At 40.8% G+C, this 16,811-nt stretch overlaps 1 protein-coding gene and 1 long non-coding RNA gene across 2 annotated transcripts in view; one reads left to right on the forward strand and one right to left on the reverse strand.

The window, feature by feature from the left end:
- Positions 1-16,811, reverse strand: part of LOC129632100 (uncharacterized) — a 200,581-nt gene that overhangs the window by 154,925 nt on the left and 28,845 nt on the right. The window lies entirely within an intron of this gene.
- LOC129632396 (uncharacterized) lies at positions 10,635-13,897 on the forward strand. The gene is made up of 2 exons (XR_008704496.1): positions 10,635-10,796; positions 13,479-13,897. It is a non-coding gene; the product is annotated as an uncharacterized LOC129632396 (long non-coding RNA).

A 16,811-nucleotide genomic window follows, 5' to 3' on the forward strand; every position in this document is an offset into this window, starting at 1 on the left:
CAACAACAAAGTGCCTCTCAGTAAGGCAATGGTTAATAAATCCATGGTATCCTCATCCTCAGTTCAGCTCAGTTCAGTTGCTCAGTCATGTCTGACTCTTTGCAACCCCATGGACTGCAGCATGCCTGCCTCCCTGTCCATCACCAATTCCTGGAACTTGCTCAAACTCATCCATTGAGTCAGTGATACCTTCCAATCATCTCATCCTCTGTCATCCCCTTCTCCTCCTGCCTACAGTCTTTCCCAGCATCAGGGTCCTAGAAGTATGTAATAATACTTTTTTTATTATTATAATTGTTATTCTAGCATCCTATCCTAGAAGTAACTAATAACACTAGAAATATGGAGGTGTATCTATTTGTGCTTACATGGAAAATTTCTGATTTTTTTAAAAAAGAAAGCAAATATTTTGAAGAGATAAATCACTAGAAGTGAAATAGAATTTGTAATAATAAAAAAAACTTCCTAGAAACTAATGTCCAGGACCAGATGAATCACAAGCAAATTCTATCAAATGTATCAAATGGGGCTTCCCAGTTGGAACAATGGTAAAGAATCTGCCTGCCAATGCAGGAGATGCAGGAGATGTGGGTTCAATTCCTGGGTTGGAAAGATCACTTGGAGGAGGAAATGGCAACCCACTCCAGTATCTTGTTTGGGAAATCAAATGGAAAAAGGAGCCTGGTCAGTGGGGTCACAAAAAGTCAGGCACGACTGAGCACGCATGCACACACCAAATGTACATAGAATTCATACCGATCCTCTGATCCTTCTCAAACTCTTCCAAAAGACTGAACAGGAGGGAAGGAGTATTCCCAAAAACATTCTATGAAGTCACCATTATCCTGATACTGAAACCAGACAAAGATATCACCAAAAACAAAAAGAAAGAAAATTACAGGTTAATATCTATGATGACTACAGCTGCAAATATTCTCAAGATATTATCAAGCTACAGACTGGGAGAAAATATCTGCAAATGATGCAAACAGCTCATGCAACCACAAAAAATAAACCCAATTAAAAAATGGGCACAAGACCTAAAGAGACATTTCTCCAAAGAAGACACACAGATGTCCAACAAACACATAACACAATGTTTAACATCGCTGAATACCAGAGAAATGCAAATCAAAACTACAATGAAGTGGGACTTCCCTGGTGGTCCAGTGGTTGACTTCACCTTCCAACACAGGGGGTGCAGGTCTGACCCCTGGTTAAGGACTAAGATCCCGCAAGCCTCCTGGCCAAAAGACCAGAACATAAAAGAGAAGCAATACTGTAACAAATTCAATACTAAAAAAAAAAAAAAGAAGACTCTCAAGCATATAAGGTTCACAATGGAGAGCATCAGGAATATAGGCAAAAGAGTGAAGTGGGCAAAAATGATCCAGGACAGTTTTGTCTAGTGTACCCTCCCAGGCTATCGGGGGTGAAAATAACCCACACATACAGGTTGTATTACAAATCTTTTCCAAGTTTAGCAGCTGGGATATTTCAAGATGCCACACGCCAATCATCTCCCCTCTATGAAGATCATTCACTGTACAAAAACCTGTCATACGTCTTACCTGCTCTAGAATTTAGTCCTGCTCTAGATTTTAGTCCTGATTTCCAAAGCTTGACATTCAAACCTTTCATAAGTTGGTCCTGTTCCGAATTTCACATCTCCTATTTACCCCTAAGTTATCCCCGCCCCACCCACACCCATCTACACAAGTGATTGTCCAGACAAAATGCCTTTCCATATCCCACTGACTTCCAGAATATGTGCCCTTTCCTCTTCTTTCCATCAGTAAAAACCGTACTTACTACCCTACAAGACTCAAATACTGCCATCTAAGTTAAGCACAGCACATCCCACCTCATTGGAATTCACTGCTTCCTATTCAGCCTCTCAAGGCCTTTTGTGCAGGATTCTATTATTACACATAACATAACACACAGCACAGTCAGGCCTGGAGTTGTAATTGTACCCATGTGGACTTTATGGCACCCAGGTGTATCTTATTGATCACTGCTCTATGTGTATGGAGCAAGTGATCAATAAATCTTCGTAGACTGGAATTAGGCTGGATAATTGCAAAATTATGTCACTGAAAGTCAGTCTTGTTAGAAAGCCTATGATATGCCAAATGTGGCCTTTACTAAAGGTTGTATAAGAGAAATACTAAGCGGCTACTGTACCCTAGTGTTAGAAGCTATTTCTTTGGGGAAAAAAAGTTAAAATCATGACCATCATACAAATGTAAAATGAACACTTGCAAAAGAATTTCCTTAATTCATTAATTAATGAGGGAACCAGTAAGAAGTTAAAATTTGTTAGAATTATGTTCCCAGGTGGCACAGTGGTAAAGAATCCACCTGCCAATGCAGTAGCCATAGGAGATGCAGGTTCGATCCCTGGGTCAGGAAGATCCCCTGGAGAAGGAAATGGCAACCCACTCTAGTACTCTTGCCTGGGAAATCCCATGGACAGAGGAGCCTGGCGGGCTACAGTCCCTGGATTCACAAAGTGTTGAACATAACTGAGTATGCATGCATGCATATAGGGGCAGTCAGGAATACTGAAATGAGTTTACAAATAGTTATAAAACTAGTGAACAGCTCCAAGACAAGTAAGGCACCAGAAAAAAATTATTTATATTTTATGGACAATAATCACTTGCATTACTATCAGTTTTTCACAACTTAAAGAGCTGTAAATTAGCTCAAAGCCAATGAAAGAAACATATAACTTGGGAAAGTATACTAGAAAGGACCCCATTAATCACTTTTGCTCATTTCAAAGTCTTTCACACTTCCTAACAGCTTTCCTCCCATGATCATAATAAGTTCAGAGATTATTCTTGATCACAAAAAAGGCAAATCTTGTTAGGACTGACCTAACAACTCACTTGGAGAAGACAATGGCACCCCACTCCAGTGCTCTTGCCTGGAAAATCCCATGGATGGAGGAGCCTGGTAGGCGGCAGTCCATGGGGTCGCGAAGAGTCGGACACGACTGAGCAACTTCACTTTCACTTTTCACTTTCATGCATTGGAGAAGGAAATGGCAACCCACTCCAGTGTTCTTGCCTGGAGAATCCCAGGGACGGGGGAGGCTGGTGGGCTGCCGTCTCTGGGGTCACACAGAGTCAGACACGACTGAAGCGACTTAGCAGCAGCAGCAGCAGCAACAGCTCACTACATTTTAATTTGCTCTCTACTTGTCCATCACCTCCATTAAAATGTCAACGTCCTGAGGAAAAAAACACAAAGCTGTCTTTGTTTTCAGTATTATTGTTTTAATAAATTAATATTTTCTTTGGTTTTCTGATAAGATTTGATCTCAAGTAAAGCCATCATAATATGCTTGTTCCCTTGAATAGAATATTTGTGAGCTGCAGAAGCCAATGAAATTTCTTTTCCAAATATGCCTTTATCAAGGAAAAGGCGCTCTTCGGCATTAAGGAATAATGACCTAGTTTGCTGTACTGTTTAATACCAATTTGCTCAAGCACTAAAGAGCACAGAACAGCTCCGATATGCTTGTTTCAAGTTAGAAACATTATACTTACAACTAAATCCAGCTTTACCATCTGATCAAGAAGCATTTAAGCCACATCACTACCCCTGTTTTTGAAATCTATTAGTTTCATACACCTGTTTATAAAGAAGATAATATAAAGACACAGTTAAGAGAAGCACACTGTGCTTCTATAAAAGGTTCAACACAGATGGACTTGAACAAAACCATTGTTACGTGAAATTATGATAGAAAACACTGGAAAACTTTTAAACACCCAACCAGAGGATATAATTTTGGAAAAGGCAATTGATTAATAACATGCATTGTAGTGCAGTTATTTTAAAATGATCATATCAAAACTGCGCTTCCAAAAGGAAAAATATATGATCCATTAAAATGAAATATAACATAAAAGATTTATACCTACTTAAAAATATACAATCACAGGAACAAGGCTTGAATGGTAATAATGCATATTGAGAAGAATTGTAAGACACATTTTCTATTTTTGACATTTCCTTTGTATTGTTACATCAATGTGTTAGTCGCTTTTTTTTAAAAGAAACGAATGGGAAAAAAATGGTATTCTGTAAAGTCACTTCGGTAGCCTGTGATTTGGGTTCTTGTAAAAGCGTAAAGGAAAGGGTTTCATTATGCTTTGTTTTGCTAACAGACATCTGCTGTCCTTCTCCTGGTGTGATTTTCATTGGAGCTATTTTCAAAGTGCTTGAATCAGGATTAGCTACTGAGTAAGAGGCTTCTTGTTCTTTTAGTCACTAACCGACACAATTTGGCTTGAAATGCAGGATTCATCACTTTGTTGGGTCCTTTAAGGGCTGGGCCACCCTGACCTTAAAAATTCCCAAAGAGGAAGACTTGGACTTTTAATGATACCATCATTCAAACAAGGGGTCTTAGATTTAACATCCACTCTCCAACCCTACACCTTCCACAGAGCACAAGACCTGAATAGACTGATGTGATCCCGACTATGCCTGTTTCAGGGGAGTGACCCTATTAGATTGAAGCCTTGCCCACTTGAGTCATTCATGGAAGTCAGCAGAGCCAGGAAACAAGCTCTGGGGCAGCACTGTGTTCTCACCAAACATAGCTTCATGGACGATATCCCACTGGTCATATGACATTTTGTGGCAAAAAGAATAACCTCACACACATTTACCAGATGCAAAAGTAACTGCCGTTTTCTGCCTTGTTGCAATTTGTTGTTTGATATCAGAATACATTCTTAAATGTGGTTATGTTATACATAATTTTAATGCACATTTCTCACTTTATTTTTTTTCCTAATGACTTATTACTCGCTGTTTATTTTATATTCATTTTAGACTATAGAAATGTTAGAAAAAAGCAAATTCAAGTGATCTTATTTGAGTTCAAAATGGGCCATAAAGCAGCAGAGACAACTCACAATATCAACAACACATTTGGCCCTGGAACTGCTAACGGACGTCCAGCGCAGTGGTGGTTCAAGAAATTTTGCAAAGGAGATGAGAGCCTTGAAGATGAGGAGCACAGTGGCCGGTCATTGGAAGTTGGCAATGATCAACTGAGAGCACCATCAAAGCTGATCCTTTTACAACTACACGATAAGTTGCCAAAAAACTCAGCATCAACCATTTTATGGTCATTCAGTATTTGAAGCAAATTGGAAAGGCAAAAAAGCTCAATACGTGGATGCCTCATGAACTGACTGAAAATCAAAAAAATCATCATTTTGAATTGTAGCCTTCTCGTACTCTATGCAGCAACAATGAACCATTTCTTGATTGGATCATGATGTGTGATGAAAAGTGGATTTTATACAACAGCCAGCAATGACCAGCTTAGTGGCTGGCACCGAAAACTGCAACGCCTGTAGCTGGCCTTGGTCAACATAAAGGGCTCAGTTCTTCTCCATTGACAATACCTGACCACATGTTACACAACAACGCTTTAAAAGTTGAATGAACTGAGCTATGAAGTTTTGCTTCATCTGCCATATTCACCTGAGTGAGTGAAAGTCGTTCAGTCATGTTCAACTCTTTACAACTCCATGGACTATACATCCCATGGAATTCTCCAGGCCAGGATACTGGCATAGGTAGCCTATCCCTTCTCCAGGGGATCTTCCCAACCCAGGGATTGAACCCAGGTCTCCCGCATTGCAGGTGGATTCTTTACCAGCTGAGCCACATGACCTCTTACCAACTGACTACCACTTCTTCAAGCATCTTGGACAACTTTTTGCAGAGAAAATGTTTTCACAACCAGCAAGAGGAAGAAAATGATTTCCAAGAGTTCGTCAAGTCCTGAAACACGAATTTTTATGCTACAAGAATACACCAAGTTATTTCTCATTGGCAAAAATGTATTGATTGCAATGGTTCCTATTTTGACTAATAAAGATGTGTTTGAGCCGAGTTATAAAGATTTAAAATTCACTGTCTGATACCATAATTTTGTTTGGACCAATCTACTGCATTCTGTGAAGTGTATAAACGCCTATTGTAGACAACCACAATGCACTCAGTGAGAAGCAAGCACATGTGATGCAATAAGAATTCTCCAGGCAAGAATACTGGAGTGGGTTGCCATTTCCTTCTCCAGGAAATCTTTCCTACCCAGAGATCAAACCCAGATCTCCCACATTGCAGGCAGATTCTTTACCGTCTGAGCCATCAGGGAGACCCAAAGAATAACTCATATTTATATATTTCCTTGAGAAACACTGGGTTGGATGAAGCACAGACTGGAATCAAGACTGTATGAAGAAATATCAATAACCTCAAATATGCAGATGACACCACTCTTATGGAAGAAAGCGAAGAAGAACTAAAGAGTCTCTTGATGAAAGTAAAAGAGAAGAGAGAAAAAGTTGGCTTAAAACTCAGCATTCAGAAAACTAAAATCATGGCATCTGGTCCCATCACTTCAAGCCAAATAGATGGGGAAACAATGGAAATAGTGACAGACTTTATTTTGGGAGGGGCTCCAAAAATCACTGCAGATGGTGACTACAGCCATGAAATTAAAAGACTTGCTCCTTAGAAAAAAAGTTATGACCAACCTAGACAGCATATTAAAAAGCAGAGACATTACTTTGCCAAAAAAGGTCCATCTAGTCAAAGCTATGGTTTTTCCAGTGGTCATGTATGGATGTGAGAGTTGGACTATAAAGAAAGCTGAGCCCCAAAGAATTGATGCTTTTGAACGGTGGTGTTGGAGAAGACTCTTGAGAGTCCCTTGGACTGCGAGGAAATCCAACCAGTCCATCCTAAAGGAGATCAGTCCTGGGTATTCTTTGAAAGGACTGATGTTGAAGCTGAAACTCCAATACTTTCGCCACCTGATGTGAAGAACTGACTCATTTGAAAAGACCCTGATGCTGGGAAAGATCGAAGGCAGGAGAAGAAGGGGACGACAGAAGATGAGATGGTTAGATGACATCACCGACTTGATGGACATGAGTTTGAGTACACTCCGGGAGTTGGTGATGGGCAGGGAGGCCTGGTGTGCTGCGATTCATGGGGTCGCTAAGAGTCAGACACAACTGAGCGACTAAACTGAACTGATACATTTCCTTGGTGGTTTCTCAGTGCTCACTGTTGTTTCCTCGTCTCCCCTCATCGCCTTTCTGTTTGAAAGCAGGAGCCTGCATGCTGGAGTGCTTTGGAATCTGTCCTTTTACCTCTATCCATGCAATAAATATTATATGAGTATTGTACACATAAAATATCAGATTCATTGGGTCTGGAGGCTCATGCTTGGGGCCAGGAAGAAGTACTGTGGCCCCCACCTCACGAGGAAATGGAGGTTCTCAACCAAAATTTGGTTCAGATGCCAAGACTGATGACACCACAAACTCACCAACAAGGCACAGACAGATTTATTACTCACAAAATGAAGTTCTGTGTGGAGAGATGCATGGGTTCAAAGCATGGCTAAGCATGCCTCGAAAGAGGAGACTAAAGCGTGGATTGGGTCTGTGTTGATTATGAGGTAGGGGAATGGCACAGGTGAGCCAGCGCTGGCACTGTTTGAACTTCATGCTGCTGCATGGAAGGAAGACCCTGCACTTTCTGAACACAATTCCCGAATGTGGGACAAAGGAGAGGTAAGATTGATGGGGACTGAAGGAGTCTTTGGGGCCTAGGAAAGAAAACAACAGTTTCAAAGGCGCTTGCTGAATCATCTAACTTCAGAGAAAACAAAACAGAACTTTAGGTCCCGCCCTGATGCTCCAGGCCAGTTGCATCTATCTGGGACTTATCACCCCCTGCCAAGAAACCTTTCACCCCCTACACCTGCCCAGAAGACTTATCACCCCCTGTCCGGAAACCTTCCACCCCTACACCTGCCCAGAAGACTTATAACCCCCTGCCCAACTACAAATGCCATCTCAACTAAAGAATACCCAAAACATCCTGCCTGATTAATGTTTCCCTTATCGCTTCCACAAACCTCCCTATAAATATGGAGCCTCCCTGATCCCTCTCCGCGCTCAGCCTGGTCATTAGGCCAACTGTCGCCCCTCCTTGCCTGAATAAAGGTAACCTACTTCTGTTGAGGTCGTCTTCCTCTTTCTGCCTTGGCCTGAACATAGGGATGAAGAGCTATCAATAGTCAAACATCAAAAATGGAGCCAGACTCTTCATTATAGAGGGATAAAGAAATAACACTAAGTAAAAAATAATGCCATTTGCAGTAACACAGATGGACCTAGACTGTTACACTGAGTGAAGTAAATCAGACAGAGAAAGAGAAATATCACATAGTATCACTTGTGTCTGGCTTCCCTGGTGGCTCAGACAGTAAAGAATCTGCCTGCAATGCAGGGGACCTGGGTTCAATCCCTGGGTTGGGAAGATCCCCTGGAGAAGGGAAAAGCTACCCACTCCAGTATTCTGGCCTGGAGAATTCCATGGACTGTATAATCCTTGGGGTCGCAAAGAGTCAGACACAACTGAACGACTTTCACTTTCATCGCTTATATGTGGAATCTTTAAAAAAGAAAGGGGGGACAGGTACAAATGAACTTATTTACAAAACAGAAATGCAGTCACAGATGTAAAAAAACCAAACAAACAAACTTAGGGTTACGGGAGGGGGGGGGAGGGCGGCAGGGAGAGTAATGGAGGTAGGGATAAATTGAGAGATCAAGACTACATATATACACTACTATAAAGAGATAACTAATGAGGACCTACTGTATAGTACAGGGAACTCTACTCAATACGCTATAATGAATCTATACAGGAAAATAATCTAAAATAGAGTGCATATATGTATATGTATAAGGCAATCACTTTACTGTACACCTGAAACTAACACAACATGACAAATCAACTATACTCCAATGTTTTTAATAAAATTAAATTTTAAAAAAAATTCAAAATAACTACATATTCTCTTACTGTTCCTATTAAAAACTCCAGCTCCCCCCCTACCAAACTGTTCCCTTTAAAGATGCTTTCCCCTTACAAGTTGTAGATTAGAATTTACAATCTAGTATAGAAAGCAATAAGTAAAGCAACAATTAGAATTACAGAGAGCAAGAATAAATCTATGCATAGTTAACTGGTGGGAGCAGATGAGACAAAGGAACTTATGATGGGAGCCAGGAAGGCTTGCCTGGCACCACACTGTAAAGAAGCGGAGGAAAGCAGGAAGCCAGGAGCGCCTTTGGGGCCAAGGAAAGAACGTAGGAGAAAGAGAGCATGAACCACTGAGATTTTTAAGAGCTCAGATGGGGCTACAGTGTAAAGGAGTGCTGAGAAATGAGGCTTGAAGTTTCTATCCAGAGCAGGTCAGGAACACCCTTGAGAACAATATCCTAGAAAGAAAGGTAGGGAATTAGAGGCTTTTGAATAAAAAAACAGTAAGAAGATTATATCTGCATTTATAAAAAAGAATCACCTTGCAGCAGACTGAAGGATGGATGAGATGGAGAGCCGACTAGAATCTAGAATACTTATGAGAGAAGAGGGTACACTGACACAAGAATGAGATGAGAAAATGACCTGGAGCAGTCAGCTGCGGGGCTGGGCGCAGAGGTGAGAGGCAGCCACCGCAGGAGCAGGACGTGTGGTGGGAGGGTGGGGGGTTGAGAGTGATCCCAGGGCAGAGTCCCTTGCAAGCATTCCCCCAGCCTTCCCACCGGGATGAGAAGGCAAAAAACTTTTTTTTTTGCTTTTTTGACAATGGCACGTGGGATGTTCGTTGCCCGAAAAGGGATCAAACCCAAGTCCCCTGCATTGGAAGGTGGATTCTTTACCACTGGACCACCAGGGAAGTACCAGAAAAACATGTTTTACGAAAGTTGAGTGTGAGCTGTCTTTTTGACTTCCAAGCAAGATTCAAAAAGCAAGAGGGATAGTAAGATTGGAGATGGTGACCCCAAACCACTCTCAGAGAAGGCACGGCAAGGCTCTTCCCCTTTTAAAAGTACAAAAGGTCTATCTCTTGACACTTCACAAAAGAAAAACATCACTCCTCAGGACAATGATACACTCAACAGCCTTTTCATAAGGCCAAAATAAAAAAAAAAAAAAAACCATGATGAGAGCCAAGTATCTCCAGTCATATTTGGCTAAACGTTTATTGTAGGAACCAGCTCACACACATCTTTCCCAAAAAAATTTTTTCACAAACTTTTATTGATGTCATCCCTGGTAGAGGACAGAAAATCATGTCAGGAAGAGTCAGAAAATAAAAGTTTGAGCCATGCACAATTACTAGTTGCTGCTTAATTGAGAAGCAGCGCAAGTACCCAGACCTAAGTGAACACAGTATTAATGGGTAAACAAGGAAAAGTAGGTCATCCCCCCGTCCAGAGCCCCAAGCCTCCTCTTGAGAGGCGATGCATACTGCCAGCCTCTTGTGCATTTTCCCATAAATCTGAACTGCTTTGCTGTGAACACAGCAACTGGCCTTACAACTAATCTTTCAAAAGGATTTACCTATCAAGAAGTCTATTTTCCAGCTGCAAGACCCACAGAGCCAGAACCACCCCATAAGTAAATTAAGCAGCTAAGGAATACATCAAAGTAACCAATGGCTCTTTGACCAGGTGGAGTCAGTTTTTACAAGTTGAGTGGTTTATTACCTGCTTTTATCACCTACAAAGTTCCAGCTTTCTCCATCAGGCCAAGTAACCACCTGTCTTCCCCCAGAGCTCTGAGAAATGTCTTACCTTAGAACCAACCAGCAACAGCACTACATAACTGGGAAAATCTAAGACTGCGAGAAAGATGTTTAAATAGAGTCTGTCTTCTCCTAAGTTGAGGTAAGCATCCCTGCTGGGAAAGAAAATCTCTTTGAGAGGCGCTCTTGCTTAGTTTCCTCTATTTCCAAAACAAGAATTGAGGAAATAAACCAGGATCACAGAATACTACAATCCTAAAATTTCCTATGGAATTGTTATTCTATGATCTTTTTATATATGAGATGATTGGATAAAGCAACAACAACAAAAAAAAGCTCAAATAACCTTTTCTGATTTATAAAAAATACTGTCGTTTGTTGTATTATTGAAAATATGAAAAATCCAGAAAATAGAAATAATATATGTCACAGTCCCAAGATGACCACTTTTAATATCTGTCCCATCTATCTGCATGGCAGTTGTGCATAAAATCTTGTGGAGTTTTTTCCCCAATACACCAAATTTCTCTCAGACTCAAATGAACAGAGGTAGCTCCTCACAGCAGGCTGTGTGTCTGCCCTCACGCGGGGTGCCAGCTGTCCTGGCAGGTGTGGGCATGATGTGGATGCTCTGCAGCAGGTGTTCAATACACCATGTACCTCCCATCTCCTCCGGCAGCACTGCGAGCAACAGCAACTATTTTAAAAACCCACTCTGTGGAAGCTAGAGATTAAGCAAAAGTGATTCACACCTGCGAGAATGACTGGTTTTTAAGAGTCTCTAAATTGTGGTTAAGACAGATCTGCTTGGGAACACTGCTAGTTCTGCTTAAGCACTGGGGGACTAAGGAAGATTATCATGCCTGTGCGTTTAATACCAGGCTGGCGTGAGCTTCCCCAGCATCCAGTTTGTGTCTGGTTTTCTCCCTATAGGAAAAAACATGCAGCACACAGAGGCTGATATGGTTGATATGGTTGTAAATCTCCCAGTCACAATTGTGTATTCTATATATTTATATATTCTACACACTCATATTCTATAGCTTAAAATACAGTTTCTGCAGACTTGTGGTTGACAAGAGCGGGGAGAGGTGAGGGAGGGGGTGTACTGAGACTTTGGGATTAGCAGAATGCAAGCTATCGCATATAGGACGGATAAACAGCAAGGCTCTACTATATAGTAAAGGGGCTTATAATTAATATCCTGTAATAAACCACAATAAAAAAATGTATATACACACATATATATAACTGAATCACTCTGCTGTACACCAGAAACATTGTAAGTCAACTATACCTCAATAAAAAATAAATTTTAAAAATATGCATATAGTTTCTGATGAGAGAAGGGTATCTACCACTACCTTGAAGGAGGCCAAATACGATTCCAAAATGCTCTGGTGCAACCAACGATTCATGGAGTATGAATCAACACAGGAAATGGAAGCTGCATGTCCGCCTACAACACAGCATCAAGTATTCTAATTGTATTACATCCCTGGGTTTAAATAAAGTCAGTAGGTTTAAATTGTTCTGCATCAGCAGACACTGCTGCTCTGTTACCTTTTTTCAAAGTTATGCTGCTATTACTGAATATCAGGCAAAAACAAACGTAGGCGCCAGTAAGCATGTCAAATATAAAAGGGAATTTTGCTAAGGACAGTGTTGTGTACCAAAATGAGCAACGACATATTTTTCATCAAAAAATAAGCACTGCAAATAGCCTCAAAATGGAAAGCATCTCTGGTCATCATATACTTTCATAATATTTTAAATATCCTAAGATAAATGTCAAGAAAGTTAATTTCACCACATTTCACAATTTAGGCTACTGTTGAGAAATCTTTAATAACAATGAACTTTTTCTTTGAATGTAAAACTAGCTCATCATTTTGGGTGTGTTTGGTTTTATTTTTGTCTTGGCCTAAGTCTAAGGATCTGGTATGATCATCTTTTGGTTTTGGAGGAAAACAAGAAGCCTATAGAGTGACTCCAGACAGCCCACCCAGTAAATGGAAAAGCCATCTAAGGACTTATTGAAAAAAAAAAAAAAAACTAACTTAGGCTAACACCTGGAGATTACTCCTGCTCACTGACCCAGGTAAACAGAATAGGGTGCTAGATCTTCCTGGCCAGACCCAGTTTTCCAAACATAAACCCCTTAAGCAATGGCACTTGAACCTCAGTCCTTCACGTGTCTCTTAATCTTTGAGAAGATACACTCTGCATTCCACCAGAGACCATCATGGCCTAATATGGAAGGTAAACAACTGAGACCTAAGGGATTCACTTTCTGTCAACTAACTGCATCTGAAAGTTGATTCATATTTGAATTTACAACGATCACAATCCCTCAGGTTTTTCCAATTTGGTTCCTTTCAATCCACAACCCCTTAACCCTGTGCATCTTCACTTGTTCCTTCTGATTAAGTACATTTTTAGAAAAAAAAAATCACATGGACATTAAAGAAAATAAACATGGCTTAAAAGGAAATTCAAAGAATGGAAAAAAATATACTTGTTACAAAGTAAGTTATCACTTGCTGTCCAAGATTTCCATTCCCTGAGGCCCTCTCTATAACAACCAGTTACCACTGGCATCTCCTTCCAGAAACAGCCCCAGATACACATGCACACAGGTGGTGGTTGTTCAGTTGCTAAGTCATATCTGACTCTTTGGAACCCCATGGACTGCAGCACGCCAGGCTCCCCTGTCCTCCACTGTCTTCTGGAGTTTGCTCAGATTCATGTCCACTGAGTCGGTGATGCTATCTAACCGTCTCATCCTCTGCCACGCCCTTCTCCTTTGCCTTGTCTTTCCCAGCATCAAGGTCTTCTCCAGTGAGCCGGCCTTTGGCATCAGGTGGCCAGAGTATTGGAGCTTCAGCTTCAGCATCAGTCCTTCCAATGAATATTCAAGGTTGATTTCTTTTAGGATTGACTGGTTTGATCTCCTTGCAGTCCAAGGGACTCTCACGAGTCTTCTGCAGCACCACAAGTGAAAGCATCAATTCAGCCTTCGTTATGTCCAACTCTTACATCCATACATGACTACTGAAAAAACCACAGCTTTAACTATATGGACCTCTGTCAGCAAACTGATGTCTCGGTTGTGTTTATGTAAATATGGAGCCCTTGGCATTTTTTTTCTTACAAAATGAGAACCTATCTACTTTCAGTGACTTTGTGTACTCAGTAAGTGAGCATAAAGATTTATGTGAAGGATATTATTATTTGTCTCTATTATCATATTCTTGAATGCACCCTGGGGAATTATTCAAGCTTTCCAAGATCACCTTCACCTAAAAATATCATAAAAGTATCACCTATGTCTTCATCCAGATGTTGAAGAACAAACTGAAGGAGAAAACAAGCTTTAGCGCTCCACTGCCAACTCTCCCCACCCCAGCAGATATTAATTAGCTCTCAAGGGGCTGTGAACCCACTTAACCATATTGTTACACTGCCCACAATTTTTCACCCCAGCACCTTGGGATATAAGTCAGAAACACCAAGAAACTCAAACATCTGCAGAGTCATTTCCTCAGTTACCCTGAATTGTAATTTTTATTGATCTTTCCCCTACTCCTCCAGGCTTAGAGAGAGAAAAAGAAAAGACATTTATAACTTACGTTTTCTTACATACAAAATGCTCCAGCCATAAGTCTTTACTCAATGGGAACACTGAGAATAACAAAATATAGATAGCGATAAAGGCTTTTAAAAACTGCAAGGCAGGGAGGGTATCATGGACCACAGATTCTCATCTCTCATCAGTGGACTTTCAAACTAAAGTTCAAAGACACACCATGGCAACGTGTGCCTATGTGTCACACAGGCCATGTCTGTGTGTGTGAACAGCACAGTGACCGAGTGAGTCTCTGCAGGGGCTTCCATCTGTCCACCCACCAACACTCTGACTTCTCCTACGTGTCTGGAGCTCTAGCTCTCCTGCATGAGAATCACTGACACAAAATTTAATGAACACAGTGTGTGGCCCAGATTACTTCTCACTGCTACATAAACTTTCAAGAGTACCTACCATACGTTTTCCCTTCTCTAGGCTTCTACTCTTGGCTCCTCCTGCAGATGTATTTCATTTCCTACTACTATTGCATATTGTTAGCATATGTGTTCATGCTTTTGAGTAAATGAATAACCCAATTTAAAAAGTCCATTGAAAGTGAAAGTTGCTCAGTTGAGTCCAACTCTTTGTTACTCCATGGACTGTAGTCCATGGAATTCTGTAAGCCAGAATACTAGAATGGGAAGCCTTTCCCTTCTCCAGGGGAATCTTCCCAACCCAGTAAACGAACCCAGGTCTTCCACACTGCAGGTGGATTCTTTACCAGCTGAGCCATAAGGAAAGCCCCCAAAATTGCATTAACCATCACTTAACCAATGCTTTATGCTGAATTGTATATAACATGGCCACTGAGTGAGTATGTGCATGCTAAGTCGCTTCAGTTGTGTCCGTCTCTTTGCATCCCTATGGACTGCAGCCCACCAGGCTCCTCTATCCATGGGATTCTCCAGGCAAGAATTCTGGAGTGGGGTGCCATACCCTCCCCTCCAGGGGATCTTCCTGACCCAGGGATCTAACCCATGTCTCTTACATCTCCTGCACTGGCAGGCAGATTCTTTACCACCTACTTAGTCTAGGGACAATTTCACATGATTCTGTTTGATAAAAAATATACGCAGGCCATTTTTTGGAAGATAAGAATACAAAAATGAGCTACATAAGCTCAAAGCTGAAAACAGAATTTATCACAGATTCGATATGCATTCAACCATTGGTGAAATGATAGGATTTTATTTATAAAATGTAGAAAATAAGAAAACAGATTCAGTTCAGTTGCTCAGTCATGTCCACTTCTTTGTGACCCCATAGACTGCAGCATGCCAGGCTTCCCTGTCCTTCATCATCTCCTGGAGTTTACTCAAACTTATGTCCATTGAGTCAATGATGCCATCCAACCATCTCATCCTCTGTCATCCCATTCTCATCCTGCCTTCAATCTTTCCTACCATCAGCATCTTTTCAAATGAGTCAGTTCTTCACACCAGGTGGCCAAAGCATTGGAGTTTCAGCTTCGGCATCAGTCCTTACAATGAGTATCCAGGACTGATCTCCTTTAGGATGGACTGGCTGGATCTCCTTGCAGTCCAAGGGACTCTCAAGAGTCTTCTCCAACACCACAATTCAAAAGCATCAATTCTTCAGCACTCAGCTTTCTTTATATAAGTTAATTATAATTTAATTGTGGATATATCTGCAGTTGTAGGTACATTCCCATTTTTGTGAAATGTCTGTATTTCAAACTTTTGTGATGATGCCATTTCTGAACCCAGCACTGTTCCCTTAATTTGCCACTACACATCCTCCATCCCTGCAACAATGCACATCTTCTGGACACATCTGCTTGTTTGCTGCCTGCAGGAAGTGAATACCACCAATGTTGTCACGTGTATGCATAAAACTTGATTCATCATATTTTAGATAAGGAAAAACAATTAAATATTACAATTATATCTGTAATGTTTAGTTATTCTAATAACTATGGGTATTTAGGGCATAAAATGAATCCCCAGATGCAATCTAACATATATTTTGTGTGTGTTCACTTTTGCTAACTAGGTAATTAACATTGCTCTGATCAACTCTGCATGTCCTCCAAAATGTAAGATCTAGAAAACTTCAAATATTTGGAAACTTTTGTTTTATAAAACTTCAAGATTTTCATCCATTATATAAGTCACTATGCTTCATATAGTATCAGATATTGTATGAATAATGCTATGATAATCATATTTTCCATTTAAAAATTACCTACCATGTCCCATTTAGTCCTTAAAAGAACCCTGCAAGGTCAATATCATTACTAAGGCAGGAAACTGACACCCAGGGAAGCTACACCCACGTACTTGTATGGCATATGGGATCCAAACCTACTGCAGACAAACTCTTTTTCTGTGGCAAGGAGTGAAGTAAAGGTCACAGGCCTTTACTACTGTTATAGCAACATCAGAAGAAGTGGGGAGAACACTGTTTTTGGTTGTGTTGTCATAGTCTTGGTGAAGGAATACAATTGGCCTAACGAGGCATGTGCTCACTCCAGGTCCAATCAGTCATTTCAGCCACATGCATATGGTA

Source organism: Bubalus kerabau, chromosome 17 (assembly GCF_029407905.1).
Source record: "Bubalus kerabau isolate K-KA32 ecotype Philippines breed swamp buffalo chromosome 17, PCC_UOA_SB_1v2, whole genome shotgun sequence".
Taxonomy (NCBI): domain Eukaryota; kingdom Metazoa; phylum Chordata; class Mammalia; order Artiodactyla; family Bovidae; genus Bubalus; species Bubalus kerabau.